Source organism: Phyllobates terribilis, unplaced genomic scaffold (genome assembly GCF_046119375.1).
Source record: "Phyllobates terribilis strain yellow unplaced genomic scaffold, ASM4611937v1 Scaffold_14__1_contigs__length_39327217, whole genome shotgun sequence".
NCBI lineage: Eukaryota > Metazoa > Chordata > Amphibia > Anura > Dendrobatidae > Phyllobates > Phyllobates terribilis.
In genome coordinates, this window is record NW_027362774.1 from 14,756,049 (window position 1) to 14,775,720 (window position 19,672).

General features: G+C 49.0%; 2 long non-coding RNA genes across 2 annotated transcripts in view; one reads left to right on the forward strand and one right to left on the reverse strand.

Annotated features, from left to right (window-relative positions):
• LOC141175772 (uncharacterized) overlaps positions 1–3,895 on the reverse strand; it is a 44,163-nt gene extending 40,268 nt beyond the window's left edge. Inside the window, exon 1 of the long non-coding RNA XR_012253058.1 lies at positions 3,716–3,895. This is a non-coding gene — a long non-coding RNA (uncharacterized lncRNA). The remainder of the gene's footprint in view (positions 1–3,715) is intronic.
• The window catches only part of LOC141175773 (uncharacterized), a 74,266-nt gene that overhangs the window by 510 nt on the left and 54,084 nt on the right, over positions 1–19,672 (forward strand). The window lies entirely within an intron of this gene.

Here is a 19,672-nt window from a genome sequence, read left to right on the forward strand (position 1 = left end):
GTTTGTTTTTTTGTTTGTCTTTTTACCACATTCACTAAATGCTAAAGCTAACCTGCCATCATTATTCTCCAGGTCATTATGAGTTCCCAGTTACCAAACATGTATAGGTTCTTTTTTTAATTTAAGTGGTGAAAAAAAATTCCAAAGTTTGGTAAAAAAAAAAAAGCGCCATTTTCGGAGACCCGCAGTGTCTACAGTTTTTGTGATCTGGGGCCGGGTGACGGCTTATTTTTTGTGTGCCGAGCTGACGTTTTTATCGATACCATTTTGGGATAGATACAATGTTTTGATCGACCGTTATTGCAATGTTGGGCCAACCAAAAAGATGTACTTCTAGCGTGTAGTATCTTTATCTCGTTACGCCGTTTACCGATCTAATTAATTATTTTTTTATATTGATATATCGGGCGATTCTGAACGCGGCGATACCAAATATGTGTATTTGGGAGATTTTATTTGATTTTGAATGGGACGAAAGGGGGGTGACTTAAACTTTTAATGTTTTATTTTTTTTATATTTTTAAAAAACTTTTTTTTACATTTTTTGCATGCTTCAATAGTCTCCATGGGAGATTAGAAGCTGCGCTTTTCAGAACTAGTCTTCTACACACAAATGATTAGCAGATTTGCTCACTTGCTATGAGCGCCGACCACTGGGCAATCTGGCAATGACAACCACAGGGGTCTCCCGCAGACCCCGGTTTCTCATGCCAACAAATGACGTGCTTCCAGGAAACGCGAGTTAAATGCTGCTTTGAGAGATTGACAGCGGCATTTAACTGGTTAACAGCCGCGGGTGGATCGCGATACCACCCGCAGCTGTTGCAGGAACATGTCAGCTGTATAGATCAGCTGACATGTGCTTGGTTCAGTGCAGGCTCAGCGCCGGAGCCCGTGCTGAACAGGGGGTTATGACACCAGGCATACTATTACGCCCGACGTCATAAATGGGTTAATGAATACCAATAAAGATATTTTTATAATATATAATCAGTGAATATAGATATATGCATGCAATAATATACACTGTTTACATTTTTCATATTGGTGATCGCAGGTGGAGGCGGTGGGCAGGGTGAGGCGGCCATTAGATTCTTTTTGACTGGGCTGCGGTGCCACTGTCTGTGTGAGTAGCTAACTAAAGTCCATGTATTCATTTGTCCACCATTTCAGTACATAATTGTATAATACAATCATTCCCTCCCCTGCCCCATTCCAACGCCCAACCAAAACTTATAAGCTACTGGATGTTCCTGAGGCTGCTGCAAAACCAAATGGCCAATCACAACATCCGTGAGCAGCGCTCAGGATCCTCCGGTAGCTTATACATTTTGGTTGGGGGAGGGGAGGGAATGATTGATATAGGTGTGTGTGTGTACATATGATTGCTAAACATCTTTATCATTATTCTACGACAGTGTAATTATTGGAAGGGGTAAAGCAGTCTGCGCTCGGCCTACAGTGCATGGACTGGGCTCCGATCTCCTGACCCACATCCTCATACACGCTGTGAGGCTGCTGAGTTCAGATCAGGAGACCCACAGCCAGTCCATGCACTGCGATCCGAATGCAGACCAATATTCACCGATGGCTGAATGAGCCTTAAAGGGGTTGTCCGATTTAAATCCACAAGCCTGCAGTCCCTCCATGTCACTGACTGCAGACTTGTGAATCCTCGCATCGTACGCACTGTGAGGATTCGCCAGAATCAGAGCTGGGAACGGTCACGTAGCTGCAAACTCCCTGCCAGAATCCAACTATATTGGAGCAGACTCACTTAATACACTTGCATTGAGCGCGGCCATGCTCCTCTAGTCGGATTCTGGCCGGGAGTTTGCATTTCACATCCTTGCAGCCACGCGACCGCTGTTCCCGGCTCTGATATTGGCGAATCCTCACAGTGCGTACAATGTGAGTAGGGTCGGACTGGCCCACTGGATAACCGGTGGGCCCCACCCCCGCTGCTCACTGGCTGAATCACAACTCCTCCACATTCACTGCACGTGCTCACGTTTGTATCACATTTGTGTGCAGCGCTCCTCAGAGAGCAGTGCTTACTTAAATTCTACTACCACTCCAGCTGCACTGGTTATCAGCACAAGTGATGCTGCTTTACATCGCCTGAAAGCTTCTGTATTGGCTGTCATTGCGCGCACCGCTCCTCACAGACCGGTGCGCTCTTCATTTCACAGCTCCTCACAGACCGGTGCGCTCTTCATTTCACAGCTCCTCGCAGAGCGGTGCGCTCTTCAGTTCACAGCTTCTCACAGACCGGTGCGCTCTCCATTTCACAGCTGCTCACAGACCGGTGCGCTCTTCATTTCACAGCTCCTCGCAGAGCGGTGCGCTCTTCATTTCACAGCTCCTCACAGACCGGTGCGCTCTTCATTTCACAGCTCATCACAGACCGGTGCGTTCTTCATTTCACAGCTCCTCACAGACCGGTGCGCTCTTCATTTCACAGCTCCTCACAGACCGGTGCGCTCTTCATTTCACAGCTCCTCACAGACCGGTGCGCTCTTCATTTCACAGCTCCTCACAGACCGGTGCGTTCTTCATTTCACAGCTCCTCACAGACCGGTGCGTTCTTCATTTCACAGCTCCTCACAGACCGGTGCGCTCTTCATTTCACAGCTCCTCACAGAGCAGTGCGCTCTTCAGTTCACAGCTGCTCACAGACCAGTGCGCTCTTCATTTCACAGCTCCTCACAGACCGGTGCGCTCTTCATTTCACAGCTCCTCAAAGACCAGTGCGCTCTTCATTTCACAGCTGCTCACAGACCGGTGTGCTCTTCAGTTCACAGCTCATCCCAGAGCGGTGCGCTCTTCATTTCACAGCTCCTCACAGACCGGTGCGCTCTTCAGTTCACAGCTCCTCACAGACTGGTGCGCTGTTCATTTCACAGCTCCTCACAGACCGGTGCGCTCTTCATTTCACAGCTCCTCACAGACCGGTGTGCTCTTCATTTCACAGCTGCTCACAGAGCGGTGCGCTCTTCATTTCACAGCTGCTCACAGAGCGGTGCGCTCTACATTTCACAGCTGCTCACAGACCGGTGCGCTCTTCATTTCACAGCTGCTCACAGACCGGTGCGCTCTTCATTTCACAGCTCCTCACAGACCAGTGCGCTCTTCATTTCACAGCTCTTCACAGACCGGTGCTGTAAGAATTATTATGGATACCACAGTAGTCTTTTTGCATGGAACAAAGATACAACAGAACACAGCTTACAGGTGTCAAAGTGTATATTATAAAGACACAGTGTTTCAAACAAGTGCAGACGAAAACTCAAAGTCCATAAACACTCAGTGGAAAATGCAATCAGCAGAGCAGTCTGTAAAGCGCAGTTCACACTAGAGAATGTTAGAAAACAAGGAAGTCTTTATCAAGTCTATACACAAATATATATATAGATGCAAGGAAGTCCAAACAATATATATTAGATAATCCAGGGAGGCCTGGGTAGGAAGTCCCAGATAATGCAACACAGTCCCGTGCTCTAAATGCAATCAGCAAAGCAATCTGTAAAGCACAGTTCACACTAGAGGATGCTAGAAAACAAGGAAGTCTTTATCAAGTCTATGCAAGGAAATCCATACAATATATATATTAGATAAACCAGGGAAGCCTGGGTAGGAAGTCCGTGATAGCTGCAGAGCACGGGACTGTGATGCACTATCTAATGCAGGTGAGTCAGAGCAGAAACCAGCTTACTTGTTAGCAGAATGCAGGTGAAGACTGAGGCTCAGAGGAAGCAGCACGAGCAGCCAGGAGAAGGAGGAATACAGGTAACAACTGAATGCAGCAGAATCTCTGAGAGCAGGTAACAGAAGATCCACACAAGTCTGCAGGGCAGAGCAGGAAATTAGGAAACCACCAGGAACAGGTCACAGGCAGAATACTCTAGCACTGATTAGAGGCTGGGGTGGAGTTATAAAGCAGGAAGACAAGTGGCACATGAGACAAAAGACACCATCTTGAAAGAGGGCAAAAATGGCCAAAAATGTAATTAAAAATATTCGCAGTCCTGACATTACTCCCTCCTTAGAAGTGGCCTCAGGACGATCCTGGACCTGGTTTCTCAGGGAATCTCTGATGGAAATGAGAAATTTTCTGTTGGGCATTGATGTTTTCCACAGGTTCCCAAGAGTCTTCTTCAGGGGGATACCCCTGCCATCTTATCAGATATTGGAGCCGATTCCTGCGAAACCTAGAATCAATAATCTCTTCCACCACAAATTGTTCCTGCCCATCAATCACCACAGGCTGCGGAGGTGGCACAACACGTCCCTGGAAGGTATTAGGAGATACAGACTTTAGTAAAGAAACATGGAAAACTGGGTGTACCTTCATAGTCCTAGGCAACTTCAGACAGCAGGCCACAGAGCTCACAATACCGTTGATCTTGAAAGGGCCGATGAATTTCTGTCCAAGTTTCTGTGAAGGAACGTTCAACTTCAGATTTTTAGTGGATAACCACACGGAATCTCCTACCTTGAACATGGGTGCCGGTTTACGGAATCTATCAGCCGATTTCTTGTAACTTTTCTGGGCTGAGGTCAAAGATTCCTTCAGAACCTCCAGATTTTGCCTCATCGCAGTCAGCCTCTCCTCTACAGCTGTAACCGGAGCATTAATCGGAGACCTAGGTAAGATACTCGGATGGTAACCCAGATTGGCAAAGAAAGGTGTAAACTTAGTGGAGGCACTCTGAGAATTGTTATATGAGAATTCAGCTAATGGAAGTAACTCCAACCAATCATCCTGAAGATGGCTGACATAGCATCGTAGATATTGTTCCAAGGTCTGGTTGGTACGTTCGGTTTGACCGTTCGTCTGGGGGTGATAAGCGGAAGAAAGACAGACATTAATATTGAGTGCAGAGCAAAACTCCTTCCAGAATCTTGAGGTAAACTGCACTCCACGGTCAGAGATGATTTCATCCGGGACCCCATGCATCCGAAATACATTCTGTATAACCAAGTTCACTGTATCCTTAGCTGAGGGAAGACCGGGGCAAGGAACAAAATGAGCGGCTTTAGTCAGGCAATCCACTACCACCAGGATCGTATTCATGCCACCTGATGTAGGCAGCTTCACAATGAAGTCCATTGAGATAGACCCCCATGGGCGGGATGGAACAGGTAATGGTTGAAGAAGACCCAGAGGTGACATACGAGGAGTCTTATAATGAGCACATACCACGCAAGAGAGAACATCTATCCAATGAAGTTGGCATCGGATAGAATGGTCTTGAACGGGGCTCCAAGTACGGAATCCGCAGCATGGATTCGGGATAAAGCATCAGACTTCCCATTACGAGAACCTGGACGGTACGAAATAACAAAATTAAATTGATTTAAAAATAGATTCCAACGAGCCTGACGAGGAGAAAGACATCGAGTGGATCTGAGAAACTCCAAATTGCGATGGTCAGTCAGCACTACGATCTGTTGTGTCGCTCCTTGCAGATGATGCCTCCGTTCTTTGAAAGCTACAATAATAGCTAGCAGTTCCTTGTCTCCCACATCGTAGTTTTTCTCAGCTGAAGTAAGTCTACGGGAAAAGAAAGCACAAGGGTGTAGCAGACTCTTCTCTCCAGTTCTTTGGGAGAGAAGGGCCCCTAAAGCATTATCAGTAGCGTCCACCTCAACAATGAAAGGAAGTGCTGGGTCTGGGTGGACCAACAGCGGTGCTGAGGTGAAACAAGCCTTAAGTCGATCAAAAGCCTCTTGAGCCTGTGATGACCACTTAAAGGGCTTTTCCTTCTTTGTCAAGGAAGTAATGGGACGGACAATGTCAGAAAAATTTCTAATAAAACGTCTATAGAAATTTGCAAAACCAATAAAGCGTTGGACCTCTTTAACGTTCTTGGGTACTGGCCAGTCAAGGATTGCCTGAATCTTACCTGATTCCATGTTCAGCCCCTGAGGAGAGATGACATAACCTAAAAACTGTATCTCAGAACGATGGAACTCACACTTCTCCGGCTTAATATACAGATGGTTGTCTTTCAGACGTTTCAAAACAGTTTTGACATGTTCTTCATGTTCCTGTAGAGAGTCAGAAAAAATTAAAATATCGTCCAAATAGATCACCACAAACTGATCCAATAAATCTCTAAAAATGTCATTAGCCAGATGTTGAAATGTCACAGGGGCATTACAAAGCCAGAAGGGCATCACCAGATATTCAAAGTGTCCATACCGGCATCTGAATGCTGTCTTCCATTCATCACCGGAATGAATACGCACCAAATTATAAGCCCCACGAAGATCTAGTTTAGAGAACACCTTGGCATGGCGGACTCTTTCCAATAATTCTGGAATCAAAGGCAAAGGATAACAATTCCGTATGGTTACCTTATTGAGTTCCCGATAGTCAATACAGGGTCTTAGGGTCTCATCCTTCTTTCTTACAAAAAATATAGGCACCCCTGCTGGTGAGGAAGAAGGACGTATAAAGCCTTTGGCCAGATTTTCATCAATATACTCCTTCAAGGCTTGAAGCTCAGGTGCTGCCAAAGGATATACGTTGCTAAAAGGAATAGCCGCCCCAGGAAGCAGCTGAATGGGACAGTCATAATGCCTATGTGGAGGAAGCTGATCTGCTTTCTTCTTGTCACAGATGTCAGAGAATGCTTTATACGCTGAAGGTAAAGTGAATACCTGTACAGTAGATTTTGTATCCGTGGACTCAGGGACAGCTTCAGTTATCGCTGGGTTGCTCCTAGTCGGAAAAATAATCTCCTTGGTCTCCCAGTTGATAGTTGGGTTCTGAGAACGCAACCAAGGGATGCCTAAAATCACAGGGAAATGAGGAGAAGAAATTAACAAGAAAGAAAGTTGCTCCTGATGATTAGGCTCCAACAAAATCTTAAGAGGTACAGTCTCCTGATCCACAGGCCCGGAGATTAAAGGTGACCAATCCACTGTTTCCATGGTAATTGGAGAGGCTCTTCGCTGTATCTCAATACCATGTTTTTGGGCAAATGTAATGTCCATAAAGTTGCCCCCTGCACCAGAGTCAATCATAGCTGCACTGGAAATCCACTGCCCTGAACACAGGATCTTAATAGGGAGTGAACAGTGAGAGTTCTTTTCCTTCAACTCCTTGGGAGGTGTAGTCATATAGAGAGGGTGGAATACAGCATTTAATGGCAGGCTGCATTCAGAGATGTCAGATTCATCATCAGTGTTATCATACTCTCCTACCGCTGCTAACACCTTGTTAGGCCGCTTGGGACAGTTGATTAGAAAGTGGTCAGATTGGCCGCAGTAGAAACATAACCTCTCTCGCAGGCGGTGCTCCCGGCGCTCATTACTCTCACGCCTCTGCACAGAATCTATTTGCATGGGCGCCTCCTCTACCTCCCGAGATGTTTTACCTGCAGGCTCTTTGGGAGGAAGGGAAAAGTTAGACTTACGATTAAATACAGCCAATTTCTCCTGCCTACGTTCAGTAAGGCGTATGTCTATGCGTACACAATGCTGTATAAACATTTCTAGCTCTTGTGGTGACTGGGCCAATTCATCTTTTACAATGCTAGACAGACCTCTCTTAAAAATAGGTAATTGTGCATAACTGTCCCAATTGGTATCTACCGCTAATCTCCTAAATTCAGTAGCATATTCAATAGCAGAACGTTTACCCTGGCGTAAAGGTAGTAAAGCAGACTCAGCGGTCGCACGGCGGTTAGGGTCATCAAACATTAATGCCATAGCGGCTAAGAAATCATCCAAATTATTTAACCGTGGATCACGAGACTCGATCATTGGATTCTCCCAGGCGAGTGCTCGTGAGGTCAGCAGCATAATTACACACAATACCTTAGATCTATCAGTAAGGAAGCGGTCAGCATGTACATCAAAATATAGCATACACTGATTTACAAAGCCACGAAATTTGTCACGTTCACCATTAAATCTGAACGGAGGCAACTTAGGTGGGATAGCTGGTGGCGGTATCCCAGAAGGTAAAGTCACTTGTGCCGCCATTTGAGTACTTATGTCCTGGAAAGCCCGTCCGTACTGAGAGTCCAAGCCCGCAAGTTTGTTTTCCTCGGCCGCCATTCGGGTATTTAAGTCCTGTAAAGTTTGTCCAAATGCTTGTTCATTACGATCAATGCCTCCAAGTTTCTTTGGCTGACCTTCCACCTCCTTCTGAAGAGATCTAATTACGGAATACACCTGCTATAATTTGCTTTCTGCAGACATTGTTCCAGCAGACTCCTTATTTTAGGCTAGATTATCCTGTAATAATTATAATGGATACCACAGGAGTCTTTTTGCGTGGAACAAAGATACAACTGATAACACTTTATAGGTGTCAAAGTGTATATTATAAACACAGTGTTTCAAACAAGTGCAGAAGAAAACTCAAAGTCCATAAACACTCAGGGGAAAATGTAATCAGCAAAGCAGTCTGTAAAGTGCAGTTCACACTAGAGGATGTTAGAAAACAAGGAAGTCTTTCTCAAGTCCATACACAAATATATATATAGATGCAAGGAAGTCCAAACAATATATATTAGATAAACCAGGGAGGCCTGGATAGGAAGTCCCAGATAATGCAGCACAGTCCCGTGCTCTAAATGCAATCAGCAAAGCAATCTGTTAAGCACAGTTCACACTAGAGGATGCTAGAAAACAAGGAAGTCCTTATCAAGTCCATGCAAGGAAGTCCATGCAATATATATATTAGATAATCCAGGGAGGCCTGGGTAAGAAGTCCCTGATAGTGCAGCACAGTCCCGTGCTCTGCAGCTATCTAATGCAGGTGAGTCAGAGCAGAAACCAGCTTACTTGTTAGCAGAATGCAGGTGAAGACTGAGGCTCAGAGGTAGCAGCAGGACCAGCCAGGAGGAGGAATACAGGTAACAACTGAATGCAGCAGAATCTCTGAGAGCAGGTAACAGAAGATCCACACAAGTCTGCAGGGCAGAGCAGGAATCTAGGAAACCACAAGGAACAGGTCACAGGCAGAATACTCTAGCACTGATTAGAGGCTGGGGTGGAGTTATAAAGCAGGAAGACAAGGGGCACATGAGACAAAAGACACCATCTTGAAAGAGGGCAAAAACGTCCAAAATGTAATTAAAAATATTCGCAGTCCTGATACTGATGTCTTCTGGTGACGTGTTGCTCGTGGACCACTCCGCTTTGGTGGAAAGCAGGTAATTCAACTTCCTCTAAATCATCCACTTCATCCTCGGTGTCTGACTTGTGAGGCATCCTTGACAGGGCATCAGCAATGGTGTTCTTTTGACCTGCCCGATACTTGATGGTGAACTGATAATTTGACAGTCTGGCCACCCAACGCTGTTCCATGGCTCCCAACCTGGCTGTTTCCATGTGTGTCAAGGGATTGTTGTCAGTAAAAGCTGTAAACTTAGTTGAGGCCAGGTAATGCTTGAATCGTTCAGTGATAGCCCAGACCAAGGCCAGGAACTCCAGTTTGAAGGAGCTGTAATTCTCCGGGTTCCTCTCAGTAGGGCGAAGCTTCCTACTGCCATACGCAATTACCTTCTCTCTGCCATTTTGCTTCTGCAACAACACAACTCCCAGTCCCTCATTGCTGGCGTCTGTGTACAGCAGGAAAGGCTGGCTCTAGTCAGGGTAAGCCAGGATTTCTTCACCAGTCAGGATTTCCTTCATTACTGCAAAGGATTCAGCCTGCTCTTTGCCCCACTGGAATGGGGGACTCTTTCCTCTTTTGGACTGTCCTACCAGGAGGTCTTGTAGAGGTGCTACCTTTTTGGTATAGTCCTTTATGAACCTCCTGTAGTACCAACCAGTCCCAGGAATTGCCGTACCTCTTTGATGCTTCTCGGTTCAGGCCACTTCTGGATGGCAGTGACCTTCTCTGGGTCTGGTGCTACTCCCTCTGAGCTGACCACGTGTCCCAGGTACTGATCCTTCTGCTTGAGCAAGTGGCATTTAGAAGGTTTTAGTTTCATCCCATACCGGGACGATGCTTCAAATACCTCCACCAGGTGCTTTAGATGGTCTTCATACGTCCTCGAGTACACGATAACGTCATCCAGGTACAGCAGCACTGTCTCAAAGTTCCGGTGTCCTAAGCAACACTCCATCAGCCTCTGTAATGTTCCGGGGGCGTTGCAGAGCCCAAATGGCATACTGTTGAATTTGCACAGTCCCATCAGGGTGGTGAAGGCCGTCTTCTCCCGGCCTTCCTCAGCAACAGAGACTTGCCAGTACCCGCTAGTGAGATCCAGTGTAGAGAAGTAATTGTCAGATTTGAGTGCAGCCAGGGGTTCCTCTATACGGGGCAAAGGGTATGCATCTTTATTTGTTATGCGATTAATTTGTCTATAACCTACACACATCCTCATGCTACCGTCCTTTTTCCTGACCAGGACCAGGGGAGCTGCCCAGGGGCTACAGCTATCCCTTACTACCCCTGCCTTTTTCATGTCACGCAACATTTTCTTGGCTTTTTGATAATGTGCTGGTGGTATGGATCGGTAACGCTCCTTAATGGGTGGATGGTTACCGGTGGGTATGTGGTGTTGTACTCCTTAAATCCTTCCAAAATCAAGTGGGTGCTTACTAAACACTTGTTCATATTCCTGAACCACTCTGTAAACACCATGTTTCTGATGGACAGGAGTGGCATCAGTTCCAACATGGAGCTGTTGACACCAATCCTCCAGCTGAGCTTCGGAGTCATTGTCCTCCACTGTGTCTGGTGGGGTCAAGGATTCCACTGTGTGTATGGCATCATCATTTACAGTATACAATCTAGCAACAGTGGCAGTTTAACTTTCTCCTCCCCACAAATTAGGAGACGTATGGGTACCCTCCCATTGCATACATCAACTACCCCTCTAGAAGTTAAGAGTGTAGGTCTGTGCTCGGAGCTAATGGGTTCCACTACCGCCTGGTAGTTCTGTCCCTTGAGACCTATTGCTGCCATACACCAAATCAGCATTTCACTCATTGGGGGAATCACAATGGGTATCGGGTCTGTCACCCGTACACTACCAATCTCACCACCTGTTAGCTTTACCTGTTGCTGGTACAGGAGGGCTCGAGTCTTTCTCTGGAGCACCTTCCTCTGCCCTGGTTTGGCAGTATCAGCAATCTGTTGGAGTAAAAACAACACTTCTCTCAAACAGTTATGAACAATATTTGTACCAAGTATCATATACGGATTGGTATCACCAGGGTTAGATTCTATGACAATTAGTCCTTGGTCCTTTAGTTCCACTCTCCCCACCTTCACTGTCACGTCCTTAACCCCTACTAGGTTAAGAGGAAGGCCGTTAGAGGCATACACAGAGAGGTTCGGGGCTGGCGGGTGGAGTTCATCTATGGACCAGTATCTTTTGTAGAGGACATCAGGTATGATAGTTACCTGTGAGCCGGTGTCCAGTAGCACAGGTGTTGCTATGCCATCCAGCATGATGGACAGGAAAGGCCTTCCTCCTACGAACCGGTCGTACCAGCTGGATGGGCCTTGTTCAGTTACTCCCGGGTGTCGGCCCTCGGCCACAGGGTTTGCCCGTTTAAAGGACAGCTCCTCACGGTGTGGCCTGCCTTGTGGCAACGGTAGCAGATGAAATCTCCTGGAGGGCGACGTTGGTCGTTGGTCCTCGGTCCTCCCACGGGGTGGTGTTGTCCTCCTACAGGGTGGTGTTGTCCTCCTTCTTCTCCTCATCCAGGGGACATCCTCAGGACTGTTGGCGAGTAGGATCCTTCCTTCCGGCTCATGCTCCGTCTGTAGCTGCAGGGTGCACAGGACAGTGGCCAAGGTTTTACTTAGCTGACGCACTTCAGAACTCAGGCTGTCCAGCTCGCTAGGGGGCACTGTTTGCATCTTTGTTTCAGCCATTAATGGAGGAACAGTGTGTGCTGCGGGCACTGGGGTGGCCCCACCCTGGTAACGCTGGATAACAGTATCTGATGGTTCCAGGGGCTGCAGACCCTTAATAGCCATGTCCTTCAGGGTGTCAAAGGTGGCATTTGGATGATCTAAGGCCCACCACTGTACAGTTCTGCTCTCCTCCTGGGACCTCAACCCCCGGATGAACTATTCTGTCAGCACTTTATTCTCAACTTGTATGCTGCCTGGACTAACCTGTTTCAGGGCCCGCAAGACTTCCTGTAAGCGCCAGGCATAGTCCCGGATACTGTCCTCAGGTTTCTGGGTACAGTGGTAGAACCTCATCCAGAGATCTGTCTCAATGAGGTTTTCAAAGACAGTTTGCCGTCTCTTAAAGATAATCGATACTAATTCCTGGTTTGCGACTGGCCAGGTTTTAACTTCCCGCTCTGCGGCACCAGTCAATTGTCCCAGCACAACAGCAGCTCTCTGCTTACCAGTCATTGAATACATGTCCAATACACCGCATATCTTTCTCTTGAATCCAGACAGGGTGTCTGGTTTGCCATCATACTGGGGAAGCCATTTTGCTCCAGGGATATACGGCAGGGCCATGGGTATTAACGGAGTCACGACCCCTGCTGGTGGGGCGGCCGCTCCAGCCTGAGCAGCGCCGGGCGCAAGTTGAGCATCAGGAGCGTTATCCGGTGCTACAGCATTTCGGTGGTCGTCGGCCATGGTTGCGCCCCCCTAGTGAACCGTAGCCTACCTCCTGTTTCTGTAATCGGGTAGGCCACAGCTCCGCAGACGACGGTCTCCTTCCAGGACCTGACGCTTACTGGTGCTGCGTCAGACCATGAGGCGGGGCTTGAGCTTCGCGCACTTCTAGCAGTCACGTCTCTCCGATTCCCACGGTTACACCCCTCTTCTTCCCGCGTGGCGACGCGGTAATGGCGACGATGTTCACCACAGTAAAAACACAGTTCAATACGGCACACAGTACCCGGTGGCAACGGGCACAAAATCCTGTTTGCGACGCCAGAAGTTGTCGCGACCCCAGGGCAATGGGGTACTCGGAGTCCGGGCTGATAGATGATGGGGGAAAGGGATATGTCACAGTGGCTGGCCCGGTCCGTGGCCCAGGGCGGTCAACTAAAAAGGGGGGAAAGTTTATATGGGTTTTATAGTTCGATCATGACGCCACCTGTGGTTTCTGATAATTTGTACCAGCGCTGTAGACCTCTGAGGCAGTTGATAAGGCATCTGGGATGGAACGGCTCCCCACAGGTGGAGCGGGCCTCAGGGCAGGGTAGAGTTTGATGGCGGGTGGTGATGCTGGGACCTGTAGTGCAGGGGGAATGGCGCAGCAGGAGTAACTGACAGAGACAGGGGATTCGCTTCAGTACCTTTACTGGTGCGGATGTCAGGTACGGTCCAGGGTACTCAGTAGGATGGGTGCACTTCAGGACTTCTCCCCAGTGAGTGGGTATAAGGCCTCCTGGTCCGTGTCTGCCTCTCTGTATGCTCCTGGCCAGCCTGCAACTGGGCCTAGCTTAGCTGTCGTGCTGTTCCTTCACCTGTCGCTTGGTAGTAGGACCTTCTGCTGGCAACCACTATCCCTGGTAATGCTGGGGCCTTCGTGGTTCCTGACCCTGTTAAGGGTTTAGCTTCATGTCGGCCAGGGACTTGTAGTCCTCCTGCTATGCCGGTGATCCCTACTGGGTATAAAAGACCCTGTAGGCGCGGACCCGGTGTCCGGATGTATATTTGGGGTGAGCCTATGATGCTCCTCTGCCCCCTCAACTCCTCTCTCCTCCTCGCCGTCGGCCACACTCGGGGCCCTCAGAACACAGCAGCAGACGTGCTGTGTCTTCGTTGCTCTCAGCATCAGCACGCTCTCAGACTCTCTGACTTTGTCTGACCGACTCTCTCTTCTGACTGACTGCCTGGCTCCACTCTTCATATATATATCCCTAATGGGCTCCCTCTGGTGGTATGAGGTGGAAGGGTGGAGGTGTGTGTATGTAATGAGAGCCTCTTGTGGAGAAGTCCGTCCATGCACCTGGGTCCTGTGGTACCTGTGAACATCAGGGTGACACACTTACTGCCAGTGCCGTACCAGCAGCACCGTCGGTGAGTATAAGTGCTGTTATTTTACAAGGGGGAAGACACAGATTGAGATGGGGTTGTCTGAGTTGTGGAAAACCCCTTTAAAAGGAGTTAACAGCAGCCGATGGAGCTCAGCTCCCCCCTTGGCTACGAAAGACAGATCCTGGCTGTAACTGCGTCCTGGTACTGACAGCCCGCTCAGCATTGGAGCCGGCTGTCAGTCAGTGCAGGGGCACAGTTACAGCTGAGCAGTTACTGAAGCCGCCCAGCAGCACCTTTATGACTGAAAGCCTGAAGCTGCCGGGAAGATGAAAATTGGTTTCCTTCAGGCAGTGGGATTCTGAGAGCTGCTCCCACTTTTGATTAAAGCGGACAAATGCAATCCGATAAAAAACGGATTGCATTCGATCCAATGTTAAACAATAATTCTGTGCTCATATGTGTTTTTTTTGCAGCTCTGATCAGATCAAGTTCAGACTGAAAAAAAACCTCGCAGTATGCTGCGATTGAATGCGAAATTTGGATCACATACACCCATAAAAGTCTATGGGTACGTGTGAAACATCGCACTGCACTCGGATATCACACGAGTGGAGTGCGATTCCCCAGGATGCCAGCAACAGAGGAGATGGAGAAATTACTTTCTCCGCCTTCTCTGCTGTGATTCTCTCATACGAGAGGATCGGAGCACGGAGCACTGACACTCGGCTCAGGCTCGCTGCAGAGCAGGAGCCAAGTGTCATTAACATATCATATCGCATCGAATGCCATACGCTAATGTGTCTGTAGCCTAAGTGGTGGCCGCACGTTCTCAGAACGCTATTAGCCTGCAGATTAACCCTATATCTGCAGGTTAATAGTGTATATTTTACTAGACAGTTTCCCTTTAAAAGACTTCTCATTGCCTAACATTAGTCCGCAGTCACTCTATGTGACTGTTGACCATGAAACCCTGACAGTAGTATATTTGTGTAGAAGGAGAATTTGCGGTGGCGCTCTGTATCTAAGGGCAAGCGGCCTTTTCTGGTACGTGCCCACAATCCGTGATAGCAGCGCTTTGGAGGCAGCTCACCTGCACTGCGTCCAAAATGCTGTGTTCTACATTGCAAGCACAGAGGACGGGATTTATAGAAATCCCATGCCCTCTGTATTAATATTGACCTCCGCTTAAACTCACTGGCGGCGTGGTTTTACGAGCCACAGCATGTCAATTATCTGCAGCGGAGACGCAACAGAAGTTTCCAGAATAGAACGTATAGGGTGCGGTAATTCCACATGTGTTCAATGAACATGTGCGGATTTACCTGCGTGATTGGACAGAGCGAAAATACGCTGTGTCCAAAGCGCTACTATAGCCTAATCATGGGCACGTACTCTCTGTATGATTTTATATCAATAAAGCATCTTTTAATCAATTATCTCAATTATTTATTTTTTTAGCTCATTCACGCAACAGTTCAGTGCGAATTCAATATAATATATCCATTTAATCGGAATACTTACCCAGCTCCATCTTCACCTTCCATCACCACCATTCCAGTTGGTCTTTTTAAGGGTTGCAACCTGCCCGATTGCTCCAGTGTTTACTGAGCGAGCCAGAGGTCACATTTCAATGGTTCATACAACATGTTTGCATCCATTTCTATGACAATAACATTATTAAGACTGCAATTTTGTTAAAGAGATTGAAAGGGGGGTAGATTCAGCTCTAGGAGACCTCAGAGTGTTACATACACCTTGACAGGGCAAATAGACACAAGTAATTTACTTGCAGAGTATCAGTTTTTCAAACAATGTTCACAGAAACAGGGGAATTCAATTTCAACCATCTCTGCTTGGAATATTTCTGTTCTTCTGGATTGTAAGTACTCAGATCCAGATGATGTAATGGCAGATTTTAGCTGAATGTGAATGGCAGCAATGAAAACAAGCAGAAAAGCATCTTCTATCTCTCATGTTTCCACCTTTGAAATTCTGTTGACTTGCTGACTTTTTTCAAATTCATTGGTCCGGTCTCCATAACTCTAGCCTGGATATGACTTGGTCTTGTTTTCCTTCACTCCTGAATAGACACCAGTGATATAGACTGCTCCACCACATGAGACCACCACACACTGCTGAAGACCCCAGCTTCCATCAGTGGTTGCCCCAGGAAGGTGTGGAAGAAGGCAAGGGTTTATCTTTAGCTTCAATAAACAATTGCAGATTGTAGATTCAGTCTGTTTTTTTAAACATCAATTAAACTTCAATTAAGCATTAATTATCAATCATTTTACATTTTGCAGATAAAGAAAAATATATTGTATTGACAATTGGAGATAGATTATGAACAGAGATATCACACACTGACCTCACTTACACTGAATACAAACAAGTGCCATGAGATGTTTTTTCTATTACCCTCGAAAAACAAGGGCCTGATTCATTAGGACTGGCATTGCCATGTCTGGTCATGAACTAGATGGTGGAAACCGCTCCTGTGCTCATGCCCCATCCCACCTGTGCTCCATGCCCCATCCCACCTGTGCTCCATGCCCCATTCCACCTGTGCTTCATGCCCCATCCCACCTGTGCTCCATGCCCCATTCCACCTGTGCTTCATGCCCCATCCCACCTGTGCTCCATGCCCCATCCCACCTGTGCTTCATGCCCCATCCCACCTGTGCTTCATGCCCCATCCCACCTGTGCTCCATGCCCCATCCCACCTGTGCTCCATGCCCCATCCCACCTGTGCTCCATGCCCCATCCCACCTGTGCTTCATGCCCCATCCCACCTGTGCTCCATGCCCCATTCCACCTGTGCTTCATGCCCCATCCCACCTGTGCTCCATGCCCCATCCCACCTGTGCTCCATGCCCCATCCCACCTGTGCTCCATGCCCCATCCCACCTGTGCTCCATGCCCCATCCCACCTGTGCTCCATGCCCCATCCCACCTGTGCTCCATGCCCCATCCCACCTGTGCTCCATGCCCCATCCCACCTGTGCTCCATGCCCCATCCCACCTGTGCTCCATGCCCCATCCCACCTGTGCTCCATGCCCCATCCCACCCGTGCTCCATGCCCCATCCCACCTGTGCTCCATGCCCCATCCCACCTGTGCTCCATGCCCCATCCCACCTGTGCTCCATGCCCCATCCCACCTGTGCTCCATGCCCCATCCCACCTGTGCTCCATGCCCCATCCCACCTGTGCTCCATGTGCTCCATGCCCCATCCCACCTGTGCTCCATGCCCGATCTCACCTGTGCTCCCAGCCCCATCCCACCTGTGCTCCCAGCCCCATCCCACCTGTGCTCCCAGCCCCATCCCACCTGTGATCCATGTCCCATCTCACCTGTGCTCCAAGTCCCATCCCACCTGTGCTCCATGCCCCATCCCACCTGTGCTCCATGCCCCATCCCACCTGTGCTCCATGCCCCATCCCACCTGTGATCCATGCCCCATCCCACCTGTGCTCCATGCCCCATCCCACCTGTGCTCCATGCCCCATCCCACCTGTGCTCCATGCCCCATCCCACCTGTGCTCCATGCCCGATCTCACCTGTGCTCCCAGCCCCATCCCACCTGTGCTCCCAGCCCCATCCCACCTGTGCTCCATGCCCCATCCCACCTGTGATCCATGTCCCATCTCACCTGTGATCCAAGTCCCATCCCACCTGTGCTCCATGCCCCATCCCACCTGTGCTCCATGCCCCATCCCACCTGTGCTCCATGCCCCATCCCACCTGTGCTCCATGCCCCATCCCACCTGTGCTCCATGCCCCATCCCACCTGTGCTCCATGTCCCATCCCACCTGTGTTCTATGCCCCATCCCACCTGTGTTCCATGCCCATCCCACCTGTACTCCATGCCCAATCCCACCTGTGCTCCATGCCCCATCCCACCTGTGCTCCATGCCCCATCCCACCTGTGATCCATGCCCGATCTCACCTGTGCTCCCAACCCCATCCCACCTGTGCTCCATGTCCCATCCCACCTGTGCTCTATGCCCCATCCCACCTGTGATCCATGTCCCATCCCACCTGTGATCCATGTCCCATCCCACCTGTGCTCCATGCCCCATCCCACCTGTGCTCCATGCCCCATCCCACCTGTGCTCCATGCCTCATCCCACCTGTGCTCCATGCTCCATCCCAACCTGTGCTCCATGTCCCATCCCACCTGTGCTCTATGCCCCATCCCACCTGCGTTCCATGCCCATCCCACCTGTACTCCATGCCCCATCCCACCTGTGCTCCATGCCCCATCCCACCTGTGCTCTATGCCCATCCCACCTGTGTTCCATGCCCATCCCACCTGTACTCCATGCCCCATCCCACCTGTGCTCCATGCCCCATCCCACCTGTGCTCCACGTCTCATCCCACCTGTGCTCCATGCCCCATCCCACCTGTGCTCCATGCCCCATCCCACCTGTGCTCTATGCCCCATCCCACCTGTGCTCCATGCCCCATCCCACCTGTGCTCTATGCCCCATCCCACCTGTGATCCATGTCCCATCCCACCTGTGATTCATGCCCCATCCCACCTGTGCTCCATGCCCCATCCCACCTGTGCTCTATGCTTCACCCCACCTGTGCTCTATGCCCCATCCCACCTGTGCTCTATGCCCCATCCCACCTGTGCTCCATGTCCCATCCCACCTGTACTCCATGCCCCATCCCACCTGTACTCCATGCCCCATCCCACCTGTGCTCCATGCCCCATCCCACCTGTGCTCCATGCCCCATCCCACCTGTGCTCCATGCCCCATCCCACCTGTGCTCCATGCCCCATCCCACCTGTGCTCCATGCCCCATCCCACCTCTGCTCCATGCCCCATCTCACCTGTGCTCCATGCCCCATCCCACCTGTGCTCCATGTCCCATCCCACCTGTGCTCCATGTGCTCCATGCCCCATCCCACCTCTGCTCCATGCCCCATCCCACCTGTGCTCTATGCCCCATCCCACCTGTGCTCCATGCCCCATCCCACCTGTGCTCAGTCCACTTTGGCTGGGCTGGCTTGGACTGATGTGAAATAAAACACAATTTTGTGCAATTTCAGATTGCTTATACATTTTTCAAAGTGTTTTATGGGTAAAAACTAAATGGTATCAGTGCTCCATTAATCTATGTTTAAGGACCAGTTCACACTGGTGTCATGACTTACATTTACAAGAAAAAACATTGCATGGTCCAAGATCATCATGCAACTAATGTACAGGGTGGGCCTTTTATATGGATACACCTAAATTAAATGGGAATGGTTGGTGATATCTACTTCCTGTTTGTGGCACATTAGTATATGGGAGCGGGAAAACTTTTCCAGATGGGTGGTGACCATGGTGGCCATTTTGAAGTCGGCCATTTTGGATGCAACTTTATTTTTTTCAATGGGAAGAGGGTCATGTGACACATCAAACTTATTGAGAATTTCATAAGAAAAACAATGGTGTGCTTGGTTTTAATGTAACTTTATTCTTTCATGAGTTTTTTGCATGCTTATGACCACTTATAAAATGTGTTCTAAGGCTGTGTGCCCACTATGCGTTTTTCAAGCGTTTTTGATGCGGATTTTCCACAGCATAAACACTTGCAAAACGCTTGGTAATTCGTGCCCCATGATCCCCAATGAAAATCCGCATGTTCTGTGCCCATGCTGCAGAATTTTCTGCAGTGGATTTTCCTTGCGGAAAAATGCGCAGCATGTCCATTATTTGTGCGTTTCTGCAT